General features: G+C 38.8%; 1 protein-coding gene across 7 annotated transcripts in view; it reads right to left on the bottom strand.

Annotated features, from left to right (window-relative positions):
• Positions 1 to 16,253, bottom strand: part of NAV1 (neuron navigator 1) — a 352,671-nt gene that overhangs the window by 309,235 nt on the left and 27,183 nt on the right. The window contains exon 2 of one of the 7 annotated variants that reach the window (XM_023501861.2): positions 910 to 1,012. The exons of the other annotated variants lie outside the window; for them this stretch is intronic. The gene's annotated coding sequence lies outside the window, so the exon portion shown is untranslated. The remainder of the gene's footprint in view (positions 1 to 909; positions 1,013 to 16,253) is intronic. 7 annotated transcript variants of the gene reach the window in all.

Genomic DNA, 16,253 nt, shown 5'->3' with positions numbered 1-16,253 from the left:
TTGGTTTCTGAGATGTAAACCTTAAGAAAATTAATAAAGAGAGGTAGCATGGAGGAGAAAGAAAAGAGAATTATCCACAAACTCAAAAGTTATTAAGATTCTCTCCAAAATAAAAAGGGGGAAGGTGCCAGGGATGAGGATGGAGCAGAAGGTGAAGTAGAGAAGGAAATTGCTTGGGGAGGGGGGGAGTAAATAAGCCTTGATCATTGGACCAGAGAATAAACAACCTTTGGGAGATGAGCAGGAGGGGTTTCAGACTCAGAAGAGGGAATTCTACACATCAAAGTGATTTACAGTCATCATGTTGAAAATCCCAGAGGGGCCCTGCTAAGTGAGGTCAGGGGCTGGCTGTTTATAGTATCTCTGGGAACATTCACTGAGTCCAATCTAGCAGGAGAACTAAGGCACTAATATAGAGAATAGCGGATGAAATTGATGACTTTATTTATCTTCAGAACTAAGTTTTTCCACTACTTTAACTACCCCACACCCAAACTTAAGATTTACACCTTCCATGATGAACTCCAGAGCTAGAACAACCTCAGGAGTTGTGTTCATAGATCATGGAATCACCTCCCTAATGTCATGGTCCTCTTCAAAAACTAAGGATAAACACCAATGTTCCCTCCAGTATTTGAGTCATATTCTCTCTATACACCTACATCATTTGCTTATTTCTGTTGCCTTCATGATGCCCTAGAGAAAAGAAGACTAAAGAGATGGGAAGTGTGAAGCATAATCACTGCCTTTACATGTTTGAAATGCTTTCACATGGCAAATAGACTGGAATTTTCCTCTTTGGCTAGAGATGAAAACTTACATCACATAGAGTGGAAGTTGTAGGTAAACACAGTATAAGAAAGAATTTGAGCTATACAGAAGAGAAATGGGGAGTGAATTCCACATTACCGGGAGTATTTAGAGGCACTGTGACAACCTGGTAGGGATTTTGTAGACTGGATTCTTGCTTAGAGTGGGAGGCTGGATTGAAGGGCCTCTTGACATCAAGATTCTATGAGTTAAAAAAAAAAATTAAATAAAAAACCAAACCAAAACAAAAAAAAGATTCTATGAGTTCATATTTTTAATGTGTGTGTGTATAATCTTGCCAATCATACTAGAAGCTTTCTGAAGGCAGAGAACTGTCTTCTTAATTCTTTGAATGATCTTGGGACTCCATAATCTTTGAGTTCCTTTCTAACTTTGTGAGTCTGTTATTCTCAAACAGATCACAGGATTTAGAGGTGATGAGGACTTAAGAGATTTTAAAATCCAATTTCCCTCTCCCTTTCAATCAATCAACCAACCAATCATATTTAGTAAACCCTGTAATGTGAGCTGAGTTTTAAGGGAAATAAGGGATCCTAAGAGGTGGTGAAAAGGGAGTATATATCAAGCATGTGGGAAGGGGAATCTACAGCTAGTGTAAGAACTTTTTAATTAGCACTGAAGCAATAATTGGGGTAAATGGAAAACCAGACACGCAAGAGTCATCTACAAGGACTATGGAGTAGTGAAACAATAAAGTTTTGATGATGAGGTTGAGACATATATAGAGAATACAGGGGTAGCTACAGTGTACAATAGAGTGCTGGACTGGGCTTCAGAAAGACATAAATTTGAATCCTGCCCCAGATATTTACTAGCTGGATGAGTCTGAATGACTTAATTTCTCAGCCTTTGTTTTCTTATTTGTAAAATGAAGATAACAATAGTGCCCACTTCACCAGGTTGAATAAATATCAAATAAGATAATTAAGGTATTTGCAAACCTGAAAATTCTATATAAATGATAGTTGCTGCTGCTGCTACTTCTGCCACTACTGCTACTACTACTTATTACAATGGCTGCTACAACTATTACTACCATTGTTACTACTACTACTACTACTGTTGCTGTTGCTACTGCTATGGCTGCTGCTACAACTATTTCTATTATTACTACTACTACTACTGCTGCTGCTGCTGCTGCTGCTGCTACTGTTACTACTGCTGCTACCACTATTTCTATTATTACTACTGCTGCTACTGTTACTGCTGCTGCTACAATTATTTCTATTACTACTACTACTGCTGCTGCTGCTGCTCCTGCTACTATTACTACTGCTGCTATGACTATTTCTATTATTACTACTGCTGCTACTGTTACTGCTGCTGCTACAATTATTTCTATTACTACTACTACTACTACTACTATCATTCCTACTTTGCCTAACAGTGTCCTGCGAGGAGATGCTTGATTGGAATCTGATTTGGAAAGCCACAGGAAATGAGGGCAGGGTAAGGGGAGTGGGATAGAATGGAGTAAGGGAGGATAATGATATCCTGCTATAAAAAGTTTGGATTTGATCCCATAGTTAATTGAGAGTCAGGGAACAAGGATAAGCTAAGAGTTTGTAACCCAGCAATCTTCTGAATGCTGACGTGCTAAGGGGTGACTGAGTCCATTCGCTAGCCAAGTTTCAAATAATTTTTCTGAAGAAAAACTGAGAGGTGCCAAAAGACGTTTTCATTGAAAAGTGTTTAATTTGGTTCAAAATGGGTAAAACAATGGTCAGAATGAGGAGAATGAAGTGGATTTATGAGCCATGTGATCCCCAGGCCACCCATAACATGGTCTTCTGATTGTCCCCAAAGGCAAGGGATGCCTCAGTTTCTCCAGTGCCATGGGGTGCATAGGAGAGGAAGTTGATCTGTTTTTTTTTCCTTCCTCTGGCCTCAGGGGCTCTGCTAATAAAAACGATTGTAAAACCTTTTGCACATAGCACACTCTATTGGAGACAACAGAAGTAATTCTTTCCCACAGAGGGGGATTCAGTTTCTTCTGGAATCCACTGTGGGTCTATCTGCCCGCCAAAGAAGGAGCCCTTTTGTTCCCTTGTGGCGTCTTTGAAAGCTGCTCCAGTGGGACAAGCCATTGCTGGGCCCCATGCCCATAGGCTGGCAGCCACCACAGCTCCAGACAAGGGAAACTTTGTGTGTCTCTGAGCCTGTGTCCCAGCCTCCAAGTCTTGAGGAGGGGTCAGTTCTCACTCCAATGGTGAAGAAAATTAAGGCAGAGAGAGGAAGCAGTAATATACTGAGGCTGCATGGGGCTTGGGTTGAGCAGAGAACAAAATCTAGGTGCTGTGACCTCCTGTTTGGGGAGGAAATGGGAACACATCTCTCCTAGTCAATGTCTTATTTGAGCTGACTTTCATTGGTCTTGGATCAGCCTGCTACATTTTTCAGTCAATAAACATTTACTAATAATCTGTTATGTGCCACTCACTGTGCTTAGTTCTGGGAAAAAGATTTCTCCAAAATCAGAGCTTTCCTTAGGATCATATGTGTAGAATCAGAAGGGAGTTGTGAGGCCATCTAGCTCAGCCTCCCTTTGCCTTCTGAGGAAACTGAGGTTCAGGGACAGGAAGCACCAGAGTCAAGATTTGAACCCAGACTCAAATCAGAACTCTTTCTACTGTGCCATGCTGCTTCCCTTCTTCCTGGGATATGAGAAAGGGTTCACTAAAGATACCTAACAAAGGTAGAAGTGATCAGAAAAGCAGGTGGGTTGGTCAAGTGGTAAGAGCAGGAGACATAAGAGATAGGTATCCTGACTCCTGCACTGTAATCACTAAAGTGTGATACAAAAGTATCACATATTAGATAGAGTTTCCATGGAAGATTTATGGGAGGACTTGCACAAAAGCCTCCCAATGGAAGAAAGTATGGATGGCTGCAATCTCTACTGGTAAAGCAAACTCCCATGTCCATTAAGTCATAGATCCATTGATGTATGGGAGTATCACACGTAGTTTTCTTTTTTTTTTTTTTCCTTCTCTTTTTTCTAATGAGATTTTCCCATTTTTTTTCTATTTTTCATTCTTTTGACTTTTGACTTTGTTTTATCGCAGGAAGCAACCCTCCACTGACACAAGCTGTGAATGGGAGGGCTAGTGATGGGAAGCAACTTTCAGAGCCCTACCAACAACAGTAATTATATGTCATGAAGACTATCAGGTATATAGGGGATGAGGGGGGTGAATGGAGAGGAAGAAGGGAAGTAGCTCACTGATGGTAATTGTTCACTTGTCTTAGTATGTAAGCTGGTATGCTTCCATCCCCCAACCTTTCTGCCAATGATCCTTTGACCCAGCTCTACAGGAGGGAACCCTGAATCCTCGTTCTACTCTGACTCTCTACCTTCTTAATTGTGGTGAGGCTGGGGGTACTGCCCTCCACACTTCAAACTCTGATGGGCAGGCTCCATGACATGTTCTAGGGAGTCCTGAGCCTCCTTATCTGCACTGCCACTGGCATTCTTAATTAATCTGGCCTTTCCATTCAACCCTGCAGGTGACCCTTCCTCACATATGATTTGAAAAGAATTGTCCTCAAAGCAACTCCATCAGCCCAGGAGTACTAGCAAGTATCATTTTCTTCATTGTATAAAGAGATGGACTAGACCTCTGATTTCAGCAGTGGGGGGACTCCCAGATAAGGAAACTCCCTCCACCAATAAAGGCAGGTGCCTTCTCTAAAATATGGAGTCACAATGGGTTGCTTATAGCAAAGTTTCTTAAACTGTGGGTCATAACCCCTTATAGGGTCTTATAGTTGAATGTGGGGGTTGGGAAATTGTGTTTTATTATCAGGAAATGTTTGATTTGTATACCTATTTTATATACCTATATACTTGAGGTCATGTAAAAATTTCTTAGTGGGGGGAAGAGGTCATAAGTATAAAAAGTTTAAAAAGTTCAGCAAAGCTGCTGCTGCTTCTTTTTCTAATTTTAATAGGTTTTTATTTTTCCAATTACATGTAAAGATAGTTTTCAACATTCGTTTTTGTAATATTTTGAGTTCCAACTTTTTCCCCTCCCACCCTTACCTTCCCCCTTCCCAACATAGCAAGCAATCTGATATAGGTTACACATGTACAATTATTTTAAACATATTTCCAGATGAGTAATGTTGCAAAAGAAAAAAAAAAAGCAGAATAAAAGGAAAAGATATGAGGGGAAAAAAAAGCAAATAAAAAAGGTACAAAGAGTATACTTCATTCTGCATTTAGGCTCCATTGTTCTCTCTTTGAATTCAGATGACATTTTCTATTCCAAGTCTATTGGATTTGTCTTGGATCGTCATATTACTCAGGAGAGCTAAATCTATTATAGTTGATCATCACATAACCTTGATGTTATTGTGTGTGATGTTCTTTTGGTTCTACTCATTTCATTTAATATCAGTTCATGTATGTCTTTCTAGGTTTTTCTGAAATCAACCTGCTCATCATTTCTTATGGAATAATAATATTCCATTACATTCCTCCATAACTTATTCAGCCATTTCCCAATTGAAGGATAGCCATTCAATATCCAATTCCTTATCACCTCAAAAAAAGATGCTATAAACATTTTTGCACATGTGGGTTCTTTCTCTTCTTTTATGATCTTTTTGGGATACAGACCCAGTGGTGACATTGCTTGATCAAAGAGTATGCACAGTTTTATCGCCCTATAGGCATAGTGCCAAATTGTAGAGCAAAGCTTCTTAAATATGGGATTCTGTAACTGAATTTAAGGATTGTGAAAAATTTGGCAACAGTAAAAACTATCAAATATTCTACTAGCATTTAATTCATTATGAAAAATAAATAAGCACATCTATCTCAGTAAGCAAATCTGCTTTCATCTTTAATAAATGGTAAAATTACATGTATACCAAAGAATTGTTTTAAAATAAATTTCTTTATGACACATTACCAGCAAATGTTTGATTTATATACCTACTTTTTATACCTATATACCTGGGGTTACATAAAAAATTTTTAGGTGAAAAGCAGTCATGAATGGAAAAAGTTTAAGAATACCTGGCCTGGAGAACTAACAGGTTAAGTGACTTGCCTACTATTATAGAATCAATATGTGTCAGGGGTAAGAATTGAACCCAGATTTTCCAGAGTTGAAAACCAACTCTCTTTTGACTACTCCATGCTGCCTCTTGTCCTTTTATAAATGAGGAAATGTATTTGCAAATGGACCAATGGTTAGAAAGTTATGAGTTAAGATTTGAACCCAGGTTTCTTTATTCTATTGCTTGCTACTCTACCATCTAATGATGGCCAAATATGAGCCCAGAAAATTATAGGGAGAAGTTTGAAGATCTCCCATGTGAGGGAACTAACCCACTCCCTTCTGCAGCCGGCTATTTCACTGTAGGAAGTTTCTCCTTATAATGAGCTAAAATCTGCCCCTTTTCAGCTCCCACCCTTGTTCTGTCCTCTGAAGCCAAGTAGAACAAAGCTAGACCTTCACATGACTTCCTGCCTTTTAAACACTTGAAGACTGCTACAAGTTCTTCTCTTGCAGTTCAGTTGGAGGGTTCAACTCATGTCTATTGATTCATGTTAAAGACCTGCTTCTAGAATCTCCATAAGAACATCATTCTCTGCCTGATCTCTGAAATTAAAGCCAGAATCCAGATGTACTTCTTGCTACCTCTTCTCTAATCTGACCTCTACCCATAACCCCAAGCAGTTTTGCTGATCTTCTGCCCCACAGATGTTGATACATCCCTACTGATAGAATTCTGAAGCACTATCCTGAGATCCAACTCAGCTGCCTAATTTATAAAGGTGAAATGTATATGTCTATGTAGTTTCATGGATATAGCAGTGGACCCAGAGTCAAGTAGAACTGAGTTCAAATTCAGACTCAGACACCAACTAGTTTTGTAACCCTAACCAACACTGTCTCTGTTTCTTAATCTATAAAATGGTGATATATATCCCCAAATACAAAGCATCTATGAAGCAGCCAATAGATGATCTCTGGGAGCTCATTCAACTTTAAAAATGCATGATGCTAAGTGGTCAATAGTCCAAAGGGAAAGGGTTCTGAGATCTCCAAGATGAAGCAGTAATGCCAGGAGATACATTATCTAAGGATTCACAGTACTTTGAATAGGTAACTGGTGGTACAGTGTATAATATTAGACTTGGAGCAAGGAACACATGAGTTAAATCTGACTTCAGATACATTGTCTGACCCTGGAAAAGTCATTTTACCTCTTTCTGCCTCAGTTTCCTCAATTGTAAAATGGAGATAAAAACAGCATATGCTTCCCAGGGTTATTGTGAATATCATATCACACAATAATTGCAAAGCATACTGCACACTTTAAAGCACTCCATAAATGCTAATTATTATTATATTAGAATTCTCATATTATATTATTATTATAAAATTAATAGTAGATTTGGGCAAATGACCAACTTTTTACATGATTCTTTAGGCTCTCTCCCAGAAAAATCTCCTGGCTTTCAAAAAACAATTTCTACAAAGCAGTACTTGCCAGGATCCTTTCAACTCCTTCTTGCTGAAATGTGGCTCCACCTGGGAATAGGTGTGTTTAACCATATAGCCCACCCAGGGCTTATCCATCTAACCAGCATCATGTCCTCAGGTTCCCCAATTACTGCTTCTTTGTAAGTCTGACTGAGTAACCTAGAATGGAAACAAGCGTTCCAGGGTCCTTCCCAAAGGCAGCCAAAGCAGCATCTGCTCTCCAGATTTTGCCATTTCAGAAGCACCTTCTGCCGATGAGGACCCTGTGCCAATGGGCGAGAGCTTCTTTTGAACTTGGAAAGCTGCCTGCTGAGTCTGTGAAATCTATAGGAAAGCCTGCAGCAAAGTTTTCCTTGGAATACCCACAAGTATTCCAATAATACTCATTTATGTTTTATGCACCTAATTTATCAGAACCCAGAATTTCTTGTGGATCATTATTATTGTCTGATGGGAGAACCAGAAGTTCATAGATTTGCATTGGAAGTGACCTCTGTACTAATCAAGTTCAATCCCCTCATTTCACAGAGGAGGAAACAGAGAAATTCCCCCAAATTCCCTAATGTGATTGTTGAGAACTCCCCCACACCCTCGCCCAGACTCAGAGAGCTCTCAGTTGGGTGAAGGAATCAGAGTCCTGCTTTGTGACTTCCATTCTGGGAGAAGAGAAAGGTAATATACAAATGAGAAAAATCTTTTAAAATGCAAATGAGAGAAACATATAGGCATATACCTTGTGACCTTAGGCAAGTCATACTCCTCTGTAAAATGAAAGGATGGCTCTAAATAATCTCAAAGACTCCTACATGTAAAATCTATGTAAAGCCCAACTCAATAGCTAGATAGAGAAATGCACATCTGTATCAAGGAAGTTCTTGAAGTAACTGAATCAATAGGAAAGCATGAGGTGTGTGTATATATGTGTGTGCACTCGTACTTGCATGTATACACCATTTCTTCTTTCACTCATGCTCATGTCTTTTTCCATCCCAGAAAGTATCTAGGTCTACCAGTTTAGGAAGTTGCTATCCTTGCTGGATTTGAGAAGAAACCAAGAGGTGTAGTAGAGGAAGTGTTGGACTTCATGTTAGAATCATCTCTCAGTTCTTAGTAGCTATGTTACTTAATCTATAAAATGGAGATAATAATAAAAACCTATCTTACAAAGTTGTGTGGATCCAGTGAAGTAATATGTAACAAGAACTTTGCTAACTTTAAAATGAAGGAATGAATGTCTTAATGAAGAGCATTTAAGTGCTTCCTATGAGCTAGGCTCTATGCTATAAATATACTTGTGAACTGTGACTATTATTCATATTTTTTAGGGTATTGGCTCTGAATAAAAAATGATTCCTAGTCCCAAAATAATGGGAAAGTTGAGACTCCTATTCTTAAAAAGAAACCCCAAAAATCCTTGTAGAAAAAAGTCATATAATTATCTTTTTAAATTTTTAAAATTTATTTTAGTTTTTCCAAGTATGAACTTCTTCTGCAAGGTAGGGACTATGGCTTGTTGTTCTGTCTGAATACTGTGGATGCTCATTCATAACAAAGCAGGCAACTCTTGGTGTTTCACTAAGAAATTGGAAATATGATGTCATCAGTCCTCTCCTCAGCCCTACCCCACACTAATTACTTGAGGGACATCTAAGGAAGAACAGACTCTACAGGGTTACTGGAAAGAATAAACACATAGAATAAATGGAAGGGATGTGGTAAGGACTGGTGCTCCAGAAATGCTGAGAAAGTTCATCATTCCCATTATCTGCTTAGTGGCAGGTCTGAGGTCATCCCAGAATGGTAGCCTGACTTTTTTAAGGTTTACTAGGCTTTGTGATTTAGAGTTTTGAGTTCCAAATTCTATCCCTCTCCCCTTCCTGAGATGATAAACAATCAGATATAGGTTATACAATGCAATTATGTGAAACATTTCCATATTAGTCATTTTGTACAAGAAGACTTGAACAAAGAGAAAAAAGTAAAAAAAAAATTGCCTGATTAGGTTTTCATTCAATCAATATCAGTTCTTTCTCTAGAGGCAGATATTATGCTTCATTAGTTCTTTGGAATTGTCTGGAATCATAAGTTACTTGCAATTCTTCATTGAACAATATTGTTGTTATGACATTCTCCTTATTCTGTTCATTTCCCTATGCATCAATTCATGTTAAATCTTTTCAGGTTTTTCTGAAATCATCCTGCTCATTTCTTATAGTACAATAATATTTCATTCCAATCATATACCACAGCTTGCTTAGCCATTCCCCAGTTGATAGACATCCCACCAATGTCTAATTCTTAGCCACTACAAAAAGAATTGCTATAAATATTTTTGTACAAAGTTTCTTTTCCCCTTTTTTGGATGACTTGGAAATACAGACCTAGCAGTGGAATTGCTGGATCAAAGATTATACTGTTTTAGAACCGTTTGGGTATCATTCCAAATTGCTTCCCAAAATGGGGCTGAATCAGTACACAACTCCACTAACAAACTGTTAGTGTGCCAGTTTTCCCACATATCCTCCAACATCCTATATTTTCCTTTTTTGTCATATTTTCCATTTTGTCACTCTGATATACGTGATATTCAACTAAAGTACTCCCTTAGAGTTGCTTTAGTTGCATTTCTCTAATCAATAGTGATTTAGAACATTTTTTCATATGATTATAGATACTTTGATTTCTTTGGCAGGAAACTCCCTGTGCATATTCTTTTACTATTTATCAGTTGGGGAATGACTTGTATTTTTATAATTTTGACTTTTCTAAATATTTGAGAATTGAAGCCTTTATCAGAAATACTTGTTACAAAATCCCCCCCCCCAGTTTTCTGCTTTCCTTATAATGTTGATTGCATTGGTTTTGTTCATGCAAAATCTTTTAATTTTTATATACTCAAAATTATCCATTTGACATTTTGTAATATGCTGTATATTGTCTTTGGTCCTAAATTCTTCCCTTATCCATAAATCTTACAGATAAACTATTCCATGCTCTCTTAATTTGCATATAGTATCATCCTTTATGTGGAAATCATGGATACATTTTGAACTTATCTTATATACAATGTAAAATATTGATCTATAGCTAGTTTCTGCCATATTATTTTCCAGTTTTCCCAGAAGTTTTTGTCAAATACCAAGTTTCTGTTCCAAAAGCTTATATCTTAGGATTTATCATATATTAGATTACTATGGTCATTTACTAAAATGTAATTTGTGCTTAATTTATTCCACTGACTCACCACTCTTAGTGGGTACCTTAATCAGTACCAGATTGTTTGGATAATTACCACATTATAATACAGTTTGAGATCAAATACACCTTTTTAAAAGCATTTTTCATCGATTCCCTTAATAAATTTGAGCTTTTGTTCTTCTGGATGAATTTTGTTATTATTTTTTCTAGGGTAGCCTGACTTTTCCAGCTGCCTGTCAGGGAGGCCTGGGAATCTAGAGTCTTTCTGGCTTTCTGCTTCTGGTCTTAAATGAAACTCAGCAGTCAAGCAATCTCCACTGTCTCCTCCCTACAAGGGAAAGAGCCCAAAAGAAAGACAAGGGAAAGAAGGAAATGCTTAAGTCATTGGGATATGAGAACCCTTCTGAGGAAGCCAATCTGACCTCAAAGGGAGTTTGGGCAAGGAACAATATCTCATATTTCTGCAGCTCTTCAAGGTTTCTTCACAACAACTCTGTGAGGCTGACAGGGCAAAAATTATTCTCCTAATTTTACAGATGAGGAAACTGAGAACTGAACAGGTAAAAGTTCTTTGTCCCAGATCATATTATAATACAAGGTAGAGGTCGGATTTGTACTTGGGTCTTCTGGCTCCAAATCCACAAATCTTTCTACTTAATGTCACGCATATAAGTGATAGCTATAAGAAGTGGGGCCCTCAGGTCTCATTGAGAATGGAGTAATATTCCCAGAATAGGCTAGACAAATTCCCAAGATGAGCTTCTGCTCTCAACTATGGTTATTCCTCCTTCACCTCCACCCTTGAGGGCACCAAACTGTACAGGTTATAATCCTGTAATTGAAACCTAATTTCAGCCAATGTACATTGAATAATCCAAGGCAGTCAAGCAAAGAATATGATGGTAGGGGGGCAGCGGGTGTCTTTCTGTAACTGTGCATGCTATTTATGGGAGATAGAAATAAGGTGATTTGCAGGGCAGGTAGGTGGTGCAATGGATAAAGCACCAACCCTGAAGTCAGGAAGACCTGAGTTCAAATCTGGTCTCAGATACCTAACACTTCCTAGCTGTGTGACCCTGGGCAAATCACTTAACCCCAATTCCCTCAGGAAAAAAAAGGAAAGAAAAAGAAAAGAAACAAGGTGATTTGGGACCATGGAGGGGGAAAGAGTTCCTGGCTACTGTCTCCATCATGTAGATATGAAATTAAAAGAAAAAAAAAAACTAGACTGATGGCTCCATAACTACTGTAGCTTGTCCAGGGCTTTGCCCTATGGTTGGGGAAATTTATAGGGTGCTGCCAACATTCATTCTTCAGCAGGATAGTAACAACTTAGGGGGGCAACTAGTTAGCAGGCAAATTAATTAAAATAGGGAACTACAAGGTGGCAGACATTTCCTTTCCCTGGAAGCCATTCCTCCAGCTGGTCTGAAACCTGGTCTCACAATTCTCAGTGAGTACTGAGTAGCAATGACCCCAGGTCTCTGCCAAGGCTATGAATAAGGACTTTTGAAGGACTGTAAGATTTCCAGTAAAAAGGGAGAAGACAAAGTGAAAATAGATTTAATTTTTTAAAATGGGAAACTATACTATATATAAGCCATATTAATTAATATTGTTTTAGATTATTTACAATAACTAGACAGTAGAAGGTTATGATATTGCTGTGGTATAAGAAATGATGAATTGATGGAGGTAGAAAAATGTGGAAAGATTTTATGAAGGAAGATGTTATCCAACTTCAGAAAAACAGGATAAATAACAGAGAAACAAGTGGACATCTTACATAAATATATACGAATAGGTAAGTATAATTATAGGTATCTATGTATATGTGTACATGTACATATGTGTATGCATGTATATATTGTATGGGTGTATATGTATGGGTGTATATACGTATATATACATCTATGTGCACTTAATTATAGTCTTGGGGGAGTTGGGGGAAAGGAATAAAGCATATACAGAAGAGAACAAAAGAAAATCTACATGAAACAAAGATGGACAGCTCTGAACACAATATGGAGCTTTTATTATATTTGCTTTCTTGAAATGGAAAGTTATTGCTTCATATTTTGAGCCCTCTCTTATATTCTGCTATGTACAAGACAATGTTTTTTTTTCTTTTTTCTCTTGTATTTAAGTTGGAAATAATTAAAGAAATTGAAAAACAAACAAAGCCAGCAAGGAGAAACTGAGGGCAAAAGAATGCTTTTTGAAGAGTCCAGAATGAGAGGGTTGCAGGGGCTAACCCAGGGTTTTTATCTCACTCCTCTGCCCCTCATACACATTATTTTGCCCCACAGCTCCAGAGCCCATTTTCAAACCCTCCCATTTCTTGGCCGGGCTTGGGCTTCCTTCCACTGAGAACAGACAACGAACGGGTCTTTCCAATGAAGAGCTATTCTGCAACTCCTGCAGATTTGGGACAAGAGCCCAGGGACCGGGGCTGGATTCTGTGAGACAATGTTTCCCTCTGCTGGCGGATGTAGGAGAAATTCAGACAAAGTAAGCCCCGTTTCATCACTTTTGAGATTCATCCTTAGAAGAACAGCCACAAAGGGTCTTTAGCAACATCTTGCATCTATTTTACAAATAAGAACACTGAGTCCCAGTTTGGTGAAATGACTTGCCTGACATCACACATGTGATAAGCAGAATTTAGATTCAATGCTTTTTCCTTAGTAGAACACAGCTTCTCCTTTCCTAGCTTAGATGTTTTGAAATCCCTTTTTACATAAACTTCAGTTTTTGGATGACCCCAGGCCCCGAAGAGACAGTTCCTCGGATGCTGCCCTTGTCCTCTCATCCCCCTCAGTATAGCCTGTCTGTAAAAGATTTTGAGTTGGTAACTAGGTCCTTGTTTATAGATCTTTGTGTCTCGGCTCAACACCACACATCCGAGAAGCACACATAACCCCTCAGGTATGTAAGTACAAATATTTAATTTCTAATATAGTGATGTTTATCTCTCCCCTGTGTATGCACTGTCGCTGTCACCACTCTTGGTACTTAGCAGATCTCACCTTATTGTCAAGTCAAGCCAAGTCAGCAGGCATTTATTAAACTTACTATGTGCCAGGCACTGTGTTAAGTAAACACAAATGCAGCCAGAAAGAAAGAGTCTCTGCCCTAAGTAGATAGAGTACTGGGTTCACAGTCAGGAATATCTGAGTTCAAATTCTGCCTCAGACACTTACTAGCAGCGTGACTTCAGGCTAGTCACTGACTGGCTATTTCCCTTAGTTTCTTCAGCTGTAAAAAGGGGATAACTATAGCAGCACCCACTTTCTGGAGTGGTTGTAAGGATCAAATGAGATATTTGTAAAGCCCTTAATACTGTGCCTGGCACATACTAGTTGCTTAATAAATTCTTGTTTCCTTCCTTCCTTTCTCCGTTCCCTCACTTCCTTCCATCTTTTCTCCCTTCTCTCCTTCCTCCCTCCTTCCCTCCTTTCTTTTTTCCCTCCCTCCTTCCTTCCCTCCCTCCCTCCTTCCTTCTTTCTTTCCTCCCTTCCTTCTTCACTCCCTTCCTTCCCTTCTTTCCTTCCTTTGTTCCTTTCTTCTTTTCTTCCCTCCTTTCTTCCCTCCCTTTGTTCCTTTCCTTCCCTCCCCTTTTCCCTCCCTCTTTTTCCCTCCTTTCCTCCCTCCCTCCCTTCTTTCCTTCCCTCCTTCCTTCTTTCCTTCCCTTCTTTCCTCCCTCCCTTCCCATTCTCCTTTCTTCCTCACTAAAGGAGGGAAGATAATACATATGAATAAGTTGAAAAGGGGATAGGGAAAGAGATGAAGGTACCTGGAAAAGAGTGCATTGTAGAGAAATTCTGGGAAAATCAGGAGTACAGTCTGAAGAAAAATAAAGCTTTTTCCTTAAAAGGGAGGTTCTGGGAGAAAGCAGCCAATCAGAGGGAGAACTGCAGGGGTAGGTCTCTTCAAACACAGATAATACAGGATTAGAGTGAAATTTCAAGGTGAAGAAATATCTGGAGGGATTATAAATTTCAGAAGAGTAAAAAAAAAAAGGCAACCTGGAGAGGATTTCTACACTTCTAGGTATCTTTTCATAGTTTTATGCTGTCTCTCTAGGATTATAAGAGTGATAAAGGCAAGAGCTATGTATATTTTAAGATTATATATTTAGAGAGTTGTAAGGGCTGAAATATTGCATTCCCTACAGTGTTGTTGGGCAGCTTAATATATATATATATATATATATTTTTTTTTTTGGCTGAGGCAATCGAGGTTAAGTGACTTGCCCAGGATCACACAGCAGGAAGTGTTAAGTGTCTGAGGTCACATTTGAACTCAGGTCCTCCTGACTTCAAGGCTGGTGCTCTATCCACTGTGCCACCTAGCTGTTCCATAAATAGGAACTAGAAATTCTCTAAAGGCAGGGTCTAAATTCTCTGTTCTCTCTCCCCACTGTGCCTGATAAGTGGTTCTTCCACATTATACTATTTCTGTGTATCTTCTTCTCTGTGGTTTTGTTGCAATACTCATCTTATAGTGAGTGATAAGGAGCTCTTCCCAGCCAGCCTTCCTATTTACCATCATCTCTCTCAGAAAATTCCTGTTTATGTCAGTAATCACTATTGGTTTTCCTTTAGCAATGCCATAATTGAGGGAGATGAAACCTAACTGGAATTACATAAGGTCTCAACTCTTGCTTGCTTTAGTTTAAGTAGCTATAGATTTTTACCAACTTTATCCATCTGCAAACTATGGGGAGAAAGCTATTTTGATCTTGCCACAGGACTAGAAAAACATTGACATTCAGAGACTATGACTGACTATACTGGAAATAGCATAATATTTTCTACCATTAGAGATCTCAGGCGTAGGTTTTCCTTTTTTTTTTTTTTTTTTTTTTTTTACTTTGATTCAATTTAAATAGCGTTTATTGATTGGCTATTTTATTCCAAGTCCTATCTACTTGAGGAAACAAGGACAAAAACAAAATAGCCTTTGTGAGCAAGTAAATTACATTTTTTTGACTGAACTAAAGCTGCTGCATGAGAAAAGCCCCAAAGAATGGAAAATCATCAGGCATAGGTTTTCCAAGAAAACCTGAGATGGCCAAGAAGACCCTTTGGGTGGAGAAAACGGCTGAATGATTTTCCTCTGGAGGTTAAATGTCCTGAAATCAAACATTGATGAGAGTCCATTAGTTTCCCTGTGGGTGCATGTGACCGTACATGTGTGTGGATATACACATGTGTGCCTGTGCACATATGGGCAAGCACACACCCACATCCATATGCACGTAAGCCCAGGCTATCTCTAATAACCTGCGGGGTTAGCAGGTATGTAGCTAAGAGATCAACTAGATAGAACACCATAGGGAGAGAAAAGCAAGTTGCCTTCGCTTTTCTATCTGCTTGTCATAGTCATACCACAGACTCCATTTTATTCTCACTCTATTTTGCAAGTGTCTCAACCTCCCCTCCAGCTTTTTTAGTGAAAGGTAGCAACATAAGGGGGCTCAGGCTGTATCTTACATATTCTAAAGGGAAAAAGGCATTGGATTTAAAGTACTGTTGAAGAAATGCCTTCTACTAATGGAGCTTGGCCCAGTGTCTATTGCACTGAGACACAATGTTCACATAGCTAGGATGTGTCAGAGGTTGGACTTGAACCCGGGACTCTCTAGCTTTGAGACCAGATCTCTGTCTCCCATGTCATGCTGCCTCTCTGGCTTCATGGGTACAATGTGTCCACCTCCTA

Source organism: Sarcophilus harrisii, chromosome 4, assembly GCF_902635505.1.
Source record: "Sarcophilus harrisii chromosome 4, mSarHar1.11, whole genome shotgun sequence".
Taxonomy (NCBI): Eukaryota; Metazoa; Chordata; class Mammalia; order Dasyuromorphia; family Dasyuridae; genus Sarcophilus; species Sarcophilus harrisii.
The sequence above is the reverse complement of the archived record's forward strand: the minus strand, read 5'-3'. Positions and strand labels throughout refer to the sequence as shown.